The sequence below is a fragment of the Anomalospiza imberbis genome, unplaced genomic scaffold, assembly GCF_031753505.1.
Source record: "Anomalospiza imberbis isolate Cuckoo-Finch-1a 21T00152 unplaced genomic scaffold, ASM3175350v1 scaffold_69, whole genome shotgun sequence".
Taxonomy (NCBI): domain Eukaryota; kingdom Metazoa; phylum Chordata; class Aves; order Passeriformes; family Viduidae; genus Anomalospiza; species Anomalospiza imberbis.
The window spans coordinates 439,076-456,218 of NW_027100303.1; the positions used below are offsets into that span (position 1 = coordinate 439,076).

Below are 17,143 nucleotides of genomic sequence, written 5' to 3' on the forward strand. Positions count from 1 at the left end.
TGGTGGGACACAGACATGGAGAGTGACATGGGGACACATGGACATGGAGGGGGACAGGGCCATTCATGGGGACATGAGGGGACACAGGCATGGATGGAGATGTGGGGACAATGACAGGGATTGAAACATGGTGGGGAGACAGCCATGGTTGAGGACATGGTGGGACATGGCCAGTGACATGTGGGGACGTGGCCATGGCCGGTGCCATGGGGGGAACTTGCAGGGGATGTGGGGGATGCTGGGTTTGAGGGAGCTGAGGGTTCCTGGGAGGGACTTGGGCCTTGCTGAAGTCTTTGGGGACCCCAGGCCGAGTGGTTCTGGCTGCACTGGGAGACCCCGGCGGAGGTTCTGGGGCAGCTGCTCAAGGACCCCTGCTTGATATATTGGCTGAGTCAAGCTTCTCATTCCTAACACTCAGAATGCTTTTGGATTTCTCTATTGGCTTTTTGAATTTCTCTACTGGCTTCTGCATTTCTGTTGGCTTTTTGCATTTCTCTATTGGCTTTTGCAGGTTCCTACTGACCACGAGCATTTTGCTCTGCTGCTCAATACTGATTTTGATTATCGATAATTCCTTGCAGCTGCTCGCTGGCACAATAAAATCTCAGCATTTGTATGGACAAGTCCAAGGCTGTGTGAGCTTTCTGCCAGGTTTTGGGAATCCTTTACGAATCCATTTCTCACATCTCTGGGCCCCTCCCGGTCCCGGTGCTGTTCCCGGGGGTCCCGCGGCTCCAGGGGGGTCAAAGGGGAGGGAGTGGAACCCCCGTGATGGGTGGGGGGCACAAAGGGGGGTCCAGGCCCGGTGCTTGGGGGGGTCGGTGCTCGAGGGGGGCCCAGTCCCTGTCCCGGTGCACGGGGGTGGCGCTGCCCGGGGGGTCCCGGTGCCTGGAGGTGTCCCGGGGTTCGAGGGGGGGTTCCCGGTCCCAATCCCGGTACTCAGTGAGGGGGGGATCAATGCACGGGGTGGTCCTGGTGCCCAGGATACTGTTTTTATAGCTATTTTATTGCTATTGTGAAAAATGCGTATTATATGATTGGCCCTTCGCAAATATTAACTTGAATACTGTATGTATTATGTTGGAAAGTTATTTTGTAGTGTGAAAAACGCCAATCAATTGTTTTTAAAATTTTAAAAGTTTAATAGTAATAAAATGGTTATAGAAATAGTAATACAATTAGAGTAATGAAAATTTGGACAATTAAGATTAGGACAATATGAGGTAATAAAAGCCAAGACTTACATGCCCCTGGATGCTTTTAGGGCACTAAGCTGCTAAAAATCCTGCCTTGTGAACAAAGAAACAACTCTTAAAAGCAACAGCCTGTTGCATATTCATACCCTTCACACATGATGCATACATTTTATTTAAAACAAAGAGCTCTGTCTGGTTAGTGCCAAATCTTGGTGGCGTCTTTAGGTCTGAGCGAGGCATGAAGAAGTTAGTTTCTCCTGATAAGGAAGCCACAAATTCTTTCTTTAAAAGATTTAGGTGTATTGTGGCTATCTCGATGGAGTACCTCATTCCTTTCTTAAAAAAATATCCCACATACATAGTTTCTATTTGAACCACAAAAGCTACATTTTAACTACAAAACTACAGTTACCATACCATTAAAATGCTAATACAGCACTACTAATCATCAATAGAACACAATACATATTCATTTTAGTATTTGTGAAAAGCCAATCTTTTAATCTGCATTTTTCACATGTAGTACTGTATTAATCCTTTGTAAGTAGTGTGGTGAATATAGTTTTAGGTTATATCATAATGTTCAAATAGAAACTATGTGATGTAAGATATTTTTTTAGCAGCTCAAGAAAGGGATGAGATAGCCAAGAAATCCTTCTCAAAGAGATAACAGCAAGAGTCACTGCCTCCTTACTGGAAAAGACAAAGATCATTCCACCTCCTCTCCCGTTCCTTACATCTTTCAATGTCCGATTTCATTTATCAGCCAACCTACACTTTGTTTGTAATGGCAAATTATCTTTTTTCCCTTCATTCCCCTGAAAATTCCCCAGTTTATTTTATCCCCTAACCTGCTGCATATGCATAACATTAATTTGCATATGCATTAACCTGCCCGATCAATGTTGATGAGCCTGAACAGTTTTTCACTCCTGGTGTTTGCGACCCAGATTCAATTTTTTTGCCTGTTCCGACCCCAAATTAAGTGAAACTCTCTCTTTATCTCTCTTTATCTCAGACACTTGTATTCTTCTTTAAGTTCTGTGTGTGAACCCAGGACATCCCTCTGGCTGCCCTGGATGGCTCGAGCCCCTGGCAGGAGGCTCGGAGACCTTGGCATGGTGTCAAGAACGCCTGTGGCTTCGATTTCAGCCTGTGGAAAAACTGCCAACGTTGTATGAGGAATTACAAGCCACGAGGGTTTGAGTAGGGTGGTAGGTGAATTAACACAGGGTGAAAAAGTAGAATTTTAGGGTTTTAAAATACAGGGTTCAAGGGGACAAGATGGAGGGATTTGGGTGTGTCCTGACCTTCTTCTCCTTCTTCTTGCCCTCCATGTCTTGCTGCGATGGTGACATGTGGATATTCTCAGTTCAGTCAGAGAGAAAAAGAGAAGGTTTTCTAACCAGGCGAGAGCCTGGGAAGCAGTTGGGGAAGAATGTAAATAATTCACTAATCTCTCTTGTTGTTCACATTGTTTATAGATATGTTCTGCCACCGTGCGTCATTCACTGCACACCAGTGGTGTGAGATGTTTTTACTCTAAGACCAATGAAGTTAGTCTGCATGATGTTCCCTATAAATAGAGCGGTGCATTTGAAATAAATCAGAGCTTCATTTCTTGCCTTCTAATTTGGAGTCCGTCTGCTCCCGTCCTGCTCAACGGCGACAGTGACACTTTTCTGTTGGTTGAAGGTAGAGACGCACTGTACAACATAAATGATAGATATTGGCATGTTATTGTAAACATAGTGCAGGTAGTGTTTAGTGTAAAATGGTAACACCACCCCAAGGGGGTGGGAGTCTGCCACAGACTGACCTGCTAGACAGACCGCAGCTCCTTGAGAAAGCACGTTATAGATTGTGGGAATCCAGGGCATCCCTCTGGCTGCCCTGGAAGGTCTGGGACCCTGGCAGGGGGTCAGAAACCCCCCCTGTACAGAGCCCCGAGAGACACTGTCTGATCTCTATCCATGGAAAAGAGTTTTCAGTCTTACAGGATGAATTACAAGCTCTGACTGCTTGATATAAGTAGTAATTAGTGTGGCATGCGTGCAAAAGTAGAATTTTAGGATTCTAGGTAAGGGGTTCAAAGGAGGCAAGATGGAGGAAACTGGGTGTGCCTTGTCCTTTTTCTTCTTCTTCTTCATGCCCTCCACGTTTCACTGTGGTGTTGGCATTTTTTTATTGGTTTAGGCTGGGGACACACTGTTCAACATGGGTGATAGATATTGGGACGCTATTGTAAATAAAACACATAGTAGTTTTTGGTACATAATGTTTGTAACATCCCACTGAGGGGCAGAGCCCCGCACGCTGTCCTGTGAGACAGACCTGCTGCAGGTCAGAGAGAAAATATTTTAGATAAGAAGAAATAAATACCTTTGAAGACCAGCACAGACGAATTACGACTCCTTCTTTGGCAGCGGGGCTGAAAGACAGAGACTTTACCATCTTGGGATCATCTAAAAATCACAGATCCCGACAACAGATAAGAGAAAATAAACGACCTTGAGAAGCCAACCCTATGCATTCCGACTTCTTCTTTGGCTGCTGGAAACCAAGGATTTTTGCATTTTTGGGGTCACCTCTACTGCCAGACACCTGAGACCTGGGAATCGCCCCAGAGCCCCCAGCCCTCCTTGTGCCTCCTGCCCCCTCACCCCAAGGGACTGCGGTGCCTCTCCCAGTCCATCCCAGTGTCTCCCAGGGACCTCACAGTCCCTCCCAGGGTCCCCAGAGTCCCTCCCAATTCCTCTCAGCCCACAGCCATTCCACTAAGAGTCTATCCCAGTCCCTCTAACTCCACTCCCAGACCTCCACCCTCTCTCCCAGTCCCTCCCAGTCCAATCCAAGTCCTTTTCAGCCCAATCCCAGACCTCCCCTCTGTCGCAGCCTTCCCCCACCCTATCCAATTTCATTCCCAGTCCCTCTCAATGCCACACCAGCCCTCTCCCATCTCTCCCAGTTCCCCCCAGCTGACCCCAGTGTGTCCCCAAACTCTCCCAGGGCCCATCCCACTGTGTCCATCTCGCTGGTACCCTCGAGCTCCCAGCCCGGCCCTGGCCACCTGCTCTGCTCCGTGATGATTTCTAGCCTGCCCACATCCAGTTGAGGTGGTTCCAGGGCCAGCAGGAGCTCTTGAGGCATGTGGTGGCCACCGACGTGGTCCCCAATGGGGACTGGAGCCACCAGCTCCTGGTGCTGCTGGAAACCCCCCACTCCCAGTGCGGGGTCACCTGCAGCTGCCAGGTGGAGCACGTCAGCCTGGAGCACCCCCTGAGCCAGCACTGGGGCACGTCCCGGCCCCCACAGCGCCAGGGACAGTGGGAGAGGCACTGGGGGGGCTGGGAGGGGGATTGGGGTGTGCTGGGAGCAACTGGGAAGGAGTTGGAGATACTCTGGATTCAACTGGGATAGGGGCTCAGGGTTGTGGAAGGGCTGAGAAGGGGTTTGAAGGATGCTGGGGAGGGTGGGATGGGGTTCCAGGGGTCCTGGTGGACACTGGGAGGGAGTTCGGGGGTGCTGGGTATGACTGGGAGGGATTGGCGTGAGCCTGGAGGAGCTGGAAGGAGATTGGGGATGGAAAAGCAGAGGTTGGGATGAGGTTGTTTGTGCTGGGAAGGGACAGGGAGGGGTCTGGGTGAGTCCTGGTGGGGCTGGGAAGGGACAGGGAGAGGGTTTGGGGGTCCTGGGGCTGTAGGGACAACTGGAAGGGGGGGGTGGGATTCTGAGGGGAATGGGAGAGGCTTTGGTGGGTGCTGGGGAGGTTGGGAAGGGATCTTGGGAAGGTTTCAGGAGGTCCTGGGTGGCCTGGGGGTGACTGGGAGGGTGCTTGGAGGGGCTTGGGGTGTCTGTGAGAGGTTTTGGGGGGCCCTGACCCCTGCAGACCCCCAGAGATGTCGCCAGACGCCGCCTGCAGCAAGAAGCCAATGGGGATGAGGGACTCCGAGTTGGGCTTCGTCTTCCTGGCGCCGGGGCTCGGCTTCTACCTGGGCAAGAAGGCCGGGGGGTCCCAGGGGTCATGTCCCCCCTCAACGGAGAGCCTGTGTGCTCCTTCCCCGGGGCCCCCAGCCCGGTGTCACCCCCTTTTCTCTGCACACAGAGCTCCTGAGCCGTGAGCAGCCACAGCCCCTCCCTGTGGCCTCCGTCCCCGCGCTGATTTTGGGTGGGTTGTGTGTCCCCCCAGCCCTGCTGTCACTCTGCCCCTGGCACAGGGACAACAGACCCAGCCTGGGCACACGGAGGGAATTTATTACCAACCAAACACAGCAGCACAAGCAGAAGGGAAAAATATCCCTCCAACACCTTCCCCCCACCCAACCGGGATCACCCAGAACGGGGCTTATCCACGATGGAGAGACGGGGACAGCCGAGTTTAGATCAGAAGCCAATTTCATTGAGGGTACCAGGTGTTTATACAGGGTTTTACTTGTGTGGTGCTCAGATAGGGCTCGATGTTTGCTAACAATTTCCCATTGGTTACACATTCTTCATGACATCACGGCATCTGGGAACATTATCTTATCACAAAGTCTCACAACAGGTTGCTTGGTCACTTCTTGCCCAGGGAGACTTAAACTGTGTCTGTGTCTCCCACAGTTGCTGCTCAGTCAGGCCTCAGATATCGGCCCCTTTATCAGCTCCATTGTTTTCCTCTCTGTTTTATTCCCCATTCGGGGGCACCAGGGCTCTGCCCAACGGGGGTCACTGGGGATCATCCAGCCTGGATCCTCCCATGGGGGATGGAGCTGGAGCAGCCCACAAAGCTCTTCCCTCACTCTCTTCCCTCACTCCAAGCTCTTCCCTCACTCTCTTCCCTCACTGCAAGCTCTTCCCTCACTCTCTTCCCTCACTCGAAGCTCTTCTTTCACTTGGGGCACTCGCTGGGTGAATTGAGGTGGAAAATGAAAACCTTACAATTCTGATAGATTTGTAAGATTTGGTACGTATTGCAGCACCGTGCGCACGCCAGGCTTTTCCCTTCACTGGCCATGTGTGTCCCTGAAAACTCCGGATTCTTTTTTATTACTCTAGCTAATTTACATATTCATAGAATTTCACAATAGGTTCATGCATATTCATTCTTCTGATTTTGCCTTACACTTACAGCTAGTTACACTTGTACTCACTTTTTGTCAGAAAGTACAGAGAGAACTCCTGGGTCACTCTGCGATGTCTGTTTCAAGGTTGGAGGAGTCTTTCTTATCTCTTTAGCTTACAAATTTGCATTCTTTCTCTTTAGCTGGGGCAGTTTTGCTAGTGCTCCAGTTACTAGACTAAACAGCATATTTTACTTATGTTTGCAAGCACAAAGAGGAACATTTTACCTAAATCCAAAGGGATTTCTAGCCTGTTAAATTTTTACACTATCTCAGGGCTTCCCTTAGTGGTGCCTCCGTTGGTGTTGGGTCAAGTTTGAGCTCTGTGAGAAGCTCTTCCCACACTCCCCACACTCGTAGGGCCTCTCCCCGCTGTGGATGCGCCGGTGCACAGTGAGACTGGAGTTGTGCTTGAAGCCTCTCCTGCAGTCGGGGCAGCGGAAGGGCCTCTCATCTGTGTGAATTCGCTCATGTTTGAGGAGATTGGAGCTGGTGTGAAACCTCTTCCCACACTGAGGACACTCGTAGGGCCTCTCCCCAGTGTGGATATGCTGGTGTCTTCTAAGGATAGAGTTCTGGCCAAAGCTCTTCCCACACTCCCCACACTTGTAGGGCCGTTTCCCAGTGTGGATCACCTGGTGCTGGATCAGGTTGGAGCTCCACCTGAAACCCTTCCCACACTTCCCACACTTGTAGGGCCGTTCCCCAGTGTGGATCCTCCGGTGCTCGATCAGTTTGGAGCTGTGGCTGAATCCCTGCCCACATTCCAAGCACTCATACGGCCATTCCCCAGTGTGGATCCTCTGGTGCTGGATCAGGTGGGAGCTCCGGCTGAAATCCTTCCCACACTCCCCACACTCGTAGGGCCGTTCCCCAGTGTGGATCACCTGGTGCTGGATCAGGTGGGAGCTCCGCCTGAAACCCTTCCCACACTCCCCACACTCGTAGGGCCGTTCCCCAGTGTGGATCCTCTGGTGCCGGAGCAGGTTGAAACTCTGGCTGAAACCCTGCCCACATTCCAAGCACTTGTGAGGTTCCTCCCTGCCATGAGCCTTCTCCACCAACTCCGAGCCCCGGCTGGATCTCCGGCCGCCTTCCTGGCTCAGGGGAGCTCTTTCCTCCCCACAGCTCTTTGGGCTGCGGTTGCAGCTCCTCCTCCGGCAGGATCTCCGGGGCTTTTCCTCCTCCTCCATCCAGCCACGCCCTGGAATGAAAAATACTGGTTTGGGGAAAAAACAAGAGGAGCGCAACTTGGACTGGAGGTTACTCCCTGCCCAAGTTCATCTTAGAAGTCATTGGTAAGTTTTTGTACGTAAGAACCTCCAAAACACCAAGATTCAGCCCACAAATCCTGCAAACTTCAATACACACATCAAAAACATCCCAAACCCCACAATTCAGCAAAAACCTCCTCCAAAAGATAAAGATTCAGCTGCCACATAAAACCAAAGCACCAACATTTAGCCCAAGCAAGCTCAGAAACACCAAGATTCACCCCGTGAAAATCCTGGATCCCCCTCCACAGTCACCTGCTGCATGTGGGGGGAGCAGCGCTCCTGGGGCTGGGGGGAGGCTGCAGACACAGGGAGGGGTGGAACCTTGTGCTGCTTCCTGTTTCTGCTCCTCCTCCTGTGACTCTGCTCTTCCTCACACTCCTCTTCCTCCTGCTATTCCTCCTTCTCCTGCACAATCCCACCTTCTCCTGCCACGTCCATCCTTTGACCATTTTGTTCCTCAACCCTGCTTCTCCTTCCCTTCTCCTCCTGCCCCCAGGCCCAGCACCCACTGCCGGCTCCCTCTTCCCCCCAAACCCACAGCATCCCAGCGCAGGGGCAGCAGGGATGGAGCTGGGGCAGGTTGGGCTGGGGCAGCGCTGGGCTCTCAGCTGCTTCCGCCCGCACTCGGTCCCCACTGCAGCCGCTCCCGCCAGGACAGCGCGGGGGGGCCCGGCCTTGGCGCTGCCCCACTCCCACCTCCCCAAATTCCCCTCGCGGGGGCGATGGGGCCGAGGGGGGGGCGCAGGTGGGGTCCAGGTGGGGAACACTGGGAGCTGCGAGTCCGCCTGGCAACTGGTGAGTCATCAGCGCCGTGCGCTCTGATTGGCTGAGCTCTGCCTGAGGGCTGGGGCTGCAGCAAAGAGGGGACACCCTGCTCCAGGGGGGATGTCCCGAAAACGGGGGACCCCCATGAAAGGAACAAGAGGAAAGTGTCTTTACAAACAGATGCTGTGAATCTGCTCCGAGATACGGCCAGGCACCTGTACATAAGGAAGTGACAGGAGAAGCCATCGGTTTCAGGAAATGTTATCAATTGATGACACAGACTGCTGCTCAGCCAAGGTCCTGCTCAATTCATGAACTTCCAGAAGAACAACAAAGACTTAACAGAGCCATGAATATCGTCTGCTATACAATAGTGGGGTGCATATGAAGGGGGTATGTAGCAGGTGGATTGGGAAGTCTGCACCTCTCCAGTACTTCAGCCAGTGGGGAAAGGGAGAGGGAGATGTGGCCAGGAGAACTGGGATGAAAAGGAGGCTGTGTCCTCCAACAACTGCAGAGATCCCATGGGGAATGTCCCATGGCCTCTCCCATTTCTAGGAATGAAATTACTTTTACAGGACAGAAACCTCTGCTGATGTCAATTTTCCCGCACACCCTGGGGCTCATCCGGAATTCCTTCCACCGTCCAGGGCGGCGGGCAGGGAGTGCAGCTGAAGGTGCCTCACCCACTTTGGGTGATCGGCTCCCTTGGCTGGCGGTGGCACCGGGGATCGACTGGGGACCCGGGAGTGACCAGGAGACAGACGAGGGACACAGGGGGGTCTGTGAAGAGTCAGCAGGGAGAGAGCTGTCAGGGTCTGTCCGAAAATCCCTCATGTTTGCCTCACGACTGTCTCCAAGCACTAAGACCCTAGACCCTGAAAGCAGCTCTAGCCTGGCTGAGGTGGAAAGTCTGCCAAGCCTTAAGGACTGGTATGCAATGCCATGGGAACTCAGTGCGAGAACAATGGACTGGTCATGGTGGACTGAGCCCTAATCAGTTTGTCCTGTACCCTCGGTCCTGTACTCTTGGTCCTGCACCGATGCGACGGTTACAACTGGTTCCCAAAACAACGAGTCCACATCCACCGTGTAGCCAGGAGAGCTGCTGCTTTGGCCAGATGCCACCCGCTTTGAGGAACCCTATAAAAGACTCAAGGAGTTTTGAGGACTTTGTCCAGACCCCACCTGGAGAAGACAGCCTATGAGCATCTCGTCAAGCTCCGAGGGCCTCGTCTCTTCAGACTGGTAGCTACAATCCCCTTCCCCTCTTTCTCTATCTTTCACTCTATCTCTTTATTTCTCTCCCACTATCACAGTTGTTAGCAGTAAATAAAAGTGCATTTTTGTTTAAGCAAAGTGTTGTGTCCCCTGCTGTGTCTTTTGTGCTTTGAGATCTCAAAAAAGAACCTATCAGGGACCCTGCATGCATTTGCGGACCCTGACAGAGAGCACTGAAAATCTCAGCAGTGAGTGCACTGGGATCTTCGGGGAGTGAACATGGCAGGGCACCCAGGGAGGGGAGAAAAGGGAAAGCCAGGCAGGGGTCCTGGCCAAAGGGATGATGATCCCAAAATGTCTCTGAAGGGTCCCTTGGGAGAATGTTGAGGTAGTTTGCACATTCCCCCAGAGGTAATTAAGGACATGGACACCCAGGGGGGCAATAAGGGAAGTGGAGAAGGGATTTGGACAACAGGGGATGGATGGTGTTGGTGTGCTGGGAAGGGATCGGGTGAAGGGCAGTGGGCAGCAATGTGGTGAAGGCAAGAAGCAGCAGGAGGAATCTATGTGGTGAGAAAAAGGATGATGGAAAAGAGGAGGAAGAGAAAAATACAGAGGACTGGGATGTTTTTCAGCACTGTCCTATGCTCAGAATTTGCCAGCTGATCCAGATCCTTTCCGTCCAGGGTTTCCAGGAGAGGAAAAGAAGGAGGTCAGGATGTCAGGGGGTTTCTCTGTGGTGGGCAGCGGCAGCACCGGGCGCAGAGGTGTGGGACCGGGAGCACGGGCTGGGGGCCTGTGGGGAGCTGCGGGGCCGGGCTGGGGCTGTGGGGCAGCCGGGGCTCAGCGCCGGGCGCTGCCTGACCCCACCAGCCCCGGGCAGGGCCGGCAGTGGCCCCCGGCCCCCAGGAGCCTGCGGGACGCCCCGGCCGCTGCCCGGCCCCGTGGAGCTGCCGGCCCTGCCCGCCGGGGGGGCCTCCTTTGGACACTGCGTCAGGACAGGGACCGGCTCTGGGATACGGGCTGGGGAGGGGACCCTGAGCACAAGGAGGAAAACAAAGACACATCTGGGAAATGCAGATTGTACATGGAAGGATCAGGATTTCTATTAAGCATTTGCTTTGGGTCGCTGGAGAAAGGAAAGATTTTGCACAAAGCTCAGCAGCTCTCAGAGGATGAGCACCCACAGGCAGTGAGCGCGGCTGCAGGAGCGGCAGAAGGCAGCCCTGGAGCACTTGGGCACAAAGGCACAGCAGCTGAATGCAAGAAGGGATGAGCAAAAGGCCAAGCTGAAGGCAAAGGCCATGGCACAGCTCCTACAGCCCCTCAGGGATCAACCCCAGGGCCCAAGGGGGCCCCAGCACCCAGGGGACGGGGTCGGCCACAAGCACCTGGCAGAGGCACTGCCCTCCTGGCCAGGGGAGAGCCCACCCAAACAGCCCCTGGGAAGGAGTCAGGGATGTAAACCAAGATGCCATGGATACGGCTTTTGCCCGTTGGCTTTGGCAAGACGAGGAGCCAGACCCAGGGCAGATATTCAATTCTCTCCCTTGCAATTGATCTTGGGAATTCCTTACCCTGGTAATTCTCCACCCAGTGCAGGGTGGGGATAAGGGATGTACATTTAAAGCAGTCTGTGGCCAGAGTCCTGTCTCTTGTGAAATCTCTCCCACAGGAAGCTGGGCTGGCACAGAGCCTGCCTTGGCATTTTGCTGTTCCCAGCATCCAAGCAGGACATCGGGCCCTGCCCAAGGAGGCCAAAGCAGCACCACTGGTGGCCAAGTGGCGTGGCCCATGCCAAGTGTCCCTGAGGCCAGAAACAGCCCCCAGCACAGCTGAGCACGGGGGACCCCTCAGCCTGGGCTCCAGGGCTCTGAAGCCCCGGAGATTTGCACTTCCCGCCTGCAGCAGGAGCATGGGAGGCCCCCACGGAGCCTGCACTGAAGGCAGCGCAGCAGCAGCCAGGGCTCCACAGCGGGGCAAGCCCCTGGGCCTGCCCACACATCCTCTGCTCAAATCCTCTGCCTGGGCACCCTCCTTTGGCATCTCCAGCCACCGGGGCCAATCCTTGCTGCCACTGCTGCAGCTCCAGTGCTTTCTGGGCCTGCACTGCCACAGCTGCTGGCGAAGACAACGGCACAATTCCACTCTGGGTCTCAGCCACACTCACACACTGCGCTGCCTGGGATTGCACTGATGGAAAATACACCAGGTCATAGACTTGAACATTTCTAACATTTTATTTCTCTACTCAGCCTTGGTTTGCCTTGGCCTCGGGGAAGGAAATGGTAAAGGTTTTTTTAAGGGATGTTCCATCCCCCAATGGAGATGAGTTTAACATCTCAACACACTGGGAATCGCCCAAAAGATTCCCACAAAGATAACGCCCAGCAGCAAACAGCAACCAACACCTACCCCAGACACTGCCCCCGGCAGAGCTGGAGACACCTGCTCTGGAAAAGGCTGAGAAGGAAATCCAGCAGTTCCGACCTGATGAACAGCAGAAGCCAAGAAATCCGGGTCCAACAGGAACCCAAATACTAAAAACTGCACAACTTGAAACTACAGAACATTAAACCAACGGATTTAGATTGGTTCAGACTGTATCAAGTTTGGGAACAATCCAGTTAAACCCACGTGTCATGGAACGATTTTCTCTGCACAACTGGGCTATGTGGGGATGGAATGATTTCTGCTGCACATCCTGGCCAGAATCAAGGAATGCCTTGACTCTAACACTAAACATATTGGTGTTTTGTTTTTTTTTTTTCTTGCACTTTCACTGCAAGGTTTATAGCAGTGGAGAATTTTTTGTAATAATCCTTCTTCTATATTGCCGGTTAGGTTTGGGTCAGGGATGAGAGAACGAGTTTTTAGTCCGAGGAGAAGAAGAAAAAAACTTAATTGCCTTGGAATTTTTTTGTGTATGTTTGTGCAAGAGATACCAAAATTTTGGTCTGGGTTTTTCGACGTTCACCTTTAGGCTGCATTTTGCAAAACTAGAAGTGATTTAAAGGTGACCATTTAACTCATAAACACTAAATAGATGATTTCAAAGAAAAAATTAAAAAAGCAGCAGGTTGTCGGGGGTGGGGGGGGGGGGGTGAGGAGGGGGGGGGGGCACACGTGAGGCTGCTGGAGGCTGCTCTGGAAGAGAAGCTGTATTCCAGGCAGCCAGCAGAGGAGCTTTAGAAATGCAAATTAACACTGCTGGGGCAAAGTGGGGACAATGGACCTGGCTCTTCTTGCCTGGGGCAGGAATTGGGCTGATTCCCTCTGCCCCTCACCCCAAGCTCTGCCTGCCTGCACAGATGGAATCTGCACAGCTGAAGGCAGAGCCCATGGTGAGGATCTCTGACTCTGCAACAGAAATCGGTGAAGCTGCAAAGGGAAACAGCAAATGGAGAATGCTGTGAAAACTTCACTAAAATAAGGGGGGATCATCGCTGTGCCCAGGCGGATCGGGAAATCTGAACCTTCCAAGTCCCTCAGCCAGTGGGCAAAGGCAGAGGGAGATGCGGCCGGGAAAATGAGCATCCAAAGGAGGCAGCGTGCTACAACAAGGGCAGAGAGCGCATGGCAAATGCCCCACGGCCTCTCCCTCTGCTCAGCAATCGAGTCACTTTGACAGGACTCCTCGGTCTCCTCTGGCCACAGAAACCTCCGGCGACGGGAATTTCCCCGCACGGTCCCGGCCACGGGGCAGCCACCTCTGTCCCAGCCACAGCAACCGGGACGAGCCAGCGCTGCTCCGGCAGCGGCTCCTGCCCAGGCAGCGGCGGGAAGGAGACCGCGGGCAGCCGCTCCCGCAGCGCCCTCAGCCCAGGGCCGGCACGGGCCGGACACGGCACCGCCAAGCCGCCGGAGCCCCCTGCCGCCCCCTCCGCCCGCAGCGAGCCCCGAGCCCCCGCAGAACCCGGCGCGGCTCCCACCTGCGCCGGGGCCGCCTCCGAGCTCCGCCAATGCCGCCTCCCCGCGCTCCGGCCGCTGCCGCCGCTCCCGGGCCCGCACAGACGCTCCGCCAATGGCGCCGCTGCCGAGCCAGGGCCGCCCTCAGGCCGCCAGCAGGGCCGTGCTTCGCCCCGCTCTCACCAATCAGCGCGCCAGAACCGCGACTGACGGCAGCAGCGGCCAATGGCAGCGAGGGGCGGGCTCTGCACACGGCACAGCCTCGCCCCGCGCTCTCAGGGCCCCCCGGGCTGTGGGAGGGCAAAGCCGGAGATGAGGAACAGCCCTGGAACGGGCCCGGGCCCGGGCCGGCATCGATCTGCAGCACCAACAAACTGCTCCGCACCTCCCGACACGGCTTTCCCGGCCCTGCGCCTTCGCCGGCTCCGGCTCTGCGGGAAGCCCAGCAGCCCCACTTCTCCTGCCCCCTAATTCGGAGCATCAGCGCATCGCTTTGATTTCCCCCAAAAAGGGAAAACCGCCCCAAAGCCCTGTGGGGGAGTGGGGGAGGGGAGAGATTTCTGGCACAAAACTCCAAAAGCTCCGAGCAGGACAATGAGAAGTCAATGAAGAGCCTTGAATCCAGCTTTCCCCACGCCTCCCTCCTTCCAGCTGCACCTCTTCCTCGTCCTTCATCCCTGCCCTGCCCTTCCCTCCCTCCTCCTCCTTTAACAGGAGCAGCGACACCCTCGGTGCCCCGTTCCCGCAGCCCTGGCAGCCCGCGGAAGGAGCGGGTATGGAGCCGGGACAGGTCGGGATAAGCTGGGATCAAACTGGGAGAGACTGGAATCCTGCAAGGAGTGAGAGAAAGTTACCAGGCTCATACTGTAACGAACTGGGCTCGTACTGGGAGAAGCCACTGCCGGCCCCGGGACCACCCAAAAACACCTCCCGGGGACCCCCCGATGTCCCCCGAGGGCCAGCTGCGGCTCGGCTTTGGAGCCCTGCCAGCTCCAAACATCCCCCCCAAAAAACCCCAACCCAGGCACCCCCCGGGATATTTGGGCCGAGCTCCCCCTCCCCGGGCACCTGCGGGATGGGGGGCGATGCTCCCGGGGCTGCGGCGACTTCTGGCAGCGCCAGGGCCCCGCGATTCCTTCTCTGCTTCTCTCCTCCGGCCGCTCCCGGCTGCCGCTGCGCCTCTTCCTCCCTCCCTCCTCCTCCTCCCCCGTTCCCGAAGGCCGAACCGTGAGGGGAAAGGGGCGGGGAAAGGGCGGGAACCGTGAGGGGAAAGGGGCGGGGCCAGGCCAAGGGCGGGAACCGTGAGGGGAAAGGGGCGGGGCCAGGCCGAGGGCGGGAACTGTGAGGGGAAAGGGGCGGGGCCAGGCCAAGGGCAGGAACCGTGAGGCGAAAGGGGCGGGGCCAAGGGCGGGAACCGTGAGGGGAAAGGGGCGGGGCCAGGCCGAGGGCGGGAACTGTGAGGGGACACTCTGTGAGGCGGCGCTCTGCAGACAGAACTGCCACGGACTGAAAATGAACGGCAAAGAAATCAGTAAGTCTGAAAGTTTTATTTGCTATCAAATACATCCCAGCCACCCATCCCCACACAGTCCCCATGTCACCGCTCCAAATTGGGATCCCACTTCTCCTAATCTCCTCCCAACCCCATCTCACTCTGGAGGTTGTGGAATCGAGTGAGTTTTGGGTGGGATTGAGATTTTTGAGGTGGGAACAAGCAAATTGAGGTGGGATTGAGCCTTTATGGGTTAAAATTCAGTGGTTTTCAGTGGCATGTGAGTGGTTTTGAGGGGAAAGATCGATGCCTCTTGGCTTTTGGAGTGCAGTTAAATTGAGAAGAGAAAAAAAATAAGGTCAATAGGAAAGGAGAAGCAGCCGGGTGTGTTCCCAACGTGGATCACAGGGAATGTGGGTCACCAGGGCTGTGCCCAATGTGGGTCCTCCAGTGGGGGATGGAGTTTAGCTCTTCTCACATTGGGGCACTCGCAGCGCTTCCATTACCGGTGGCTCCGTTGGTGTTTGGTCAAGGTAGAGCTGCTGGGGAAGCTCTTCCCACACTGGGGACACTCGTAGGGCCCCTCCCCGGTGTGGATGCGCTGGTGTCTGATGAGGTGGGACTTCTGCCTGAATCCCTTCCCGCAGTCGGGGCAGCAGAAGGGCCTCTCCTCTGTGTGAACCAGATAGTGAGTGCGTGAGGAGATGGGAGCTGGTCTGAAACCTCTTCCCACACTTGGAACACTCGTAGGGCCTCTTCCCAGTGTGGATCCTCTGGTGCTTGATCAGGCTGTAGCTCTGGCTGAAGCTCTTCCCACACTTGGAACACTCATAGGGCCTCTCCCCAGTGTGGATCCTCTGGTGCACGTTCAGGCTGGAGCTCTGTCTGAAGCTCTTCCCACACTTGGAACACTCGTATGGCCTCTCCCCAGTGTGGATCCTCTGGTGCTTCATCAGGTGGGAGCTCCGCCTGAAGCTCTTCCCACACTTCCTACACTCGTAGGGCCTCTCCCCAGTGTGGATCCTCTGGTGCCTGATCAGGTGTGAGCTCCTCCTGAAGTTCTTCCCACACTCTGAGCACGTGTGGGGCTTCTCCCCATCATGGAGCTGCTCATGGACCACCAGCTCCGAGCTCCGGCTCAATCTCCGGCTGCCTCCCTGGCCCAGGGTGGGTCTTTCCTCCTCAGATCCCCACGATCTGCGTTTGCAGCCTGTCCTCGTGCGGCATCTCCAGGGCTTTTCCTTCCCGCTGGGTTCCTGCGTTGTGGAACCGCTCAAATCAGCCTCTTCCACAAGGTTCTGCTGCAGGGATTTGTCCTCCCTGCTCTCCATCCTCAGCTCCTGCTCTGGGGGAGCAAGGACAAGGACAGGGTCTTCCTCTTCCTCGCTGCCTCCCAGGGGCTGGGAATGGGAAATCCTGGTCTGGGGAAAACAAGGGATGAGCACCTTGAGTCTGAAGGTCCCTCTGCCCGAGTCCATCTCTAGAAGTCCCTGGCCACCTGGGCTCCATAAAAACCTCCCAAACACCAAGATTCAGCCCTGAAAAAGCTTCCCAGGAGTTCCCCGTCCCTGCTCCGTCCCCTTTGCTGTTTGGGGCTCCCCCCGTCCCAGCTGCTGGGGGTCACGCTTGGATTGGGGGTGCCCCTTCTCCTCGCTGCCCGCCCTCCCCAGGCTGCTGGGAGTCCCAGCAATCCCAAAAGCTCCCCCCTCTTGGCTCTCCCCATTTAGGGCTGCCGGGGCTTTTTGGGCTCCCGGGCTCCCTTCTCCCCTTCCTCTCTGCTTTGGGCTGCAGGGGCTCCAAGGAGTCCCCCCTGCCCCTCTCCAGGCTCTTGAGGGTCCCGCCGATGGCAGCGCTCCCCCCTCTCTGGGCTCCCCACTTTGGGCTCCTGGGGGACACAGGGCTCTGCTCCTCCAGGCTGCCTCTGCCGGCAGCCGCCACCGGGACCCCCAGTGTCCCCCCAAGGGGCCTTTTCCGCTCGGCTTTGCAGTTCTTCATTCTCCAAACATCCCCCCAAAACAACCCGACCCAGGCACCCCCCAGGATATCTGGGCCGAGCTCCCCCTCCCCGCTCACCTGGGGGATGATCCCACAGCTGGGGGCTACGAATTCAGGGAGGGCTCGACCACGTGTTTCCTCCTGCTGTCCTTGATCCGCCTTTGTCCCTCCTCTTCCTCTTCCTCC

General features: G+C 55.5%; 1 protein-coding gene and 2 pseudogenes across 1 annotated transcript in view; 1 reads left to right on the top strand and 2 right to left on the bottom strand.

Annotated features, from left to right (window-relative positions):
• LOC137467576 (uncharacterized) overlaps positions 1 to 17,143 on the top strand; it is a 441,429-nt pseudogene that overhangs the window by 288,779 nt on the left and 135,507 nt on the right.
• Positions 1 to 17,143, bottom strand: part of LOC137467577 (zinc finger protein 850-like) — a 214,022-nt pseudogene that overhangs the window by 122,877 nt on the left and 74,002 nt on the right.
• LOC137467582 (serine/threonine-protein kinase PAK 3-like) overlaps positions 1 to 17,143 on the bottom strand; it is a 42,825-nt gene that overhangs the window by 7,499 nt on the left and 18,183 nt on the right. The window lies entirely within an intron of this gene.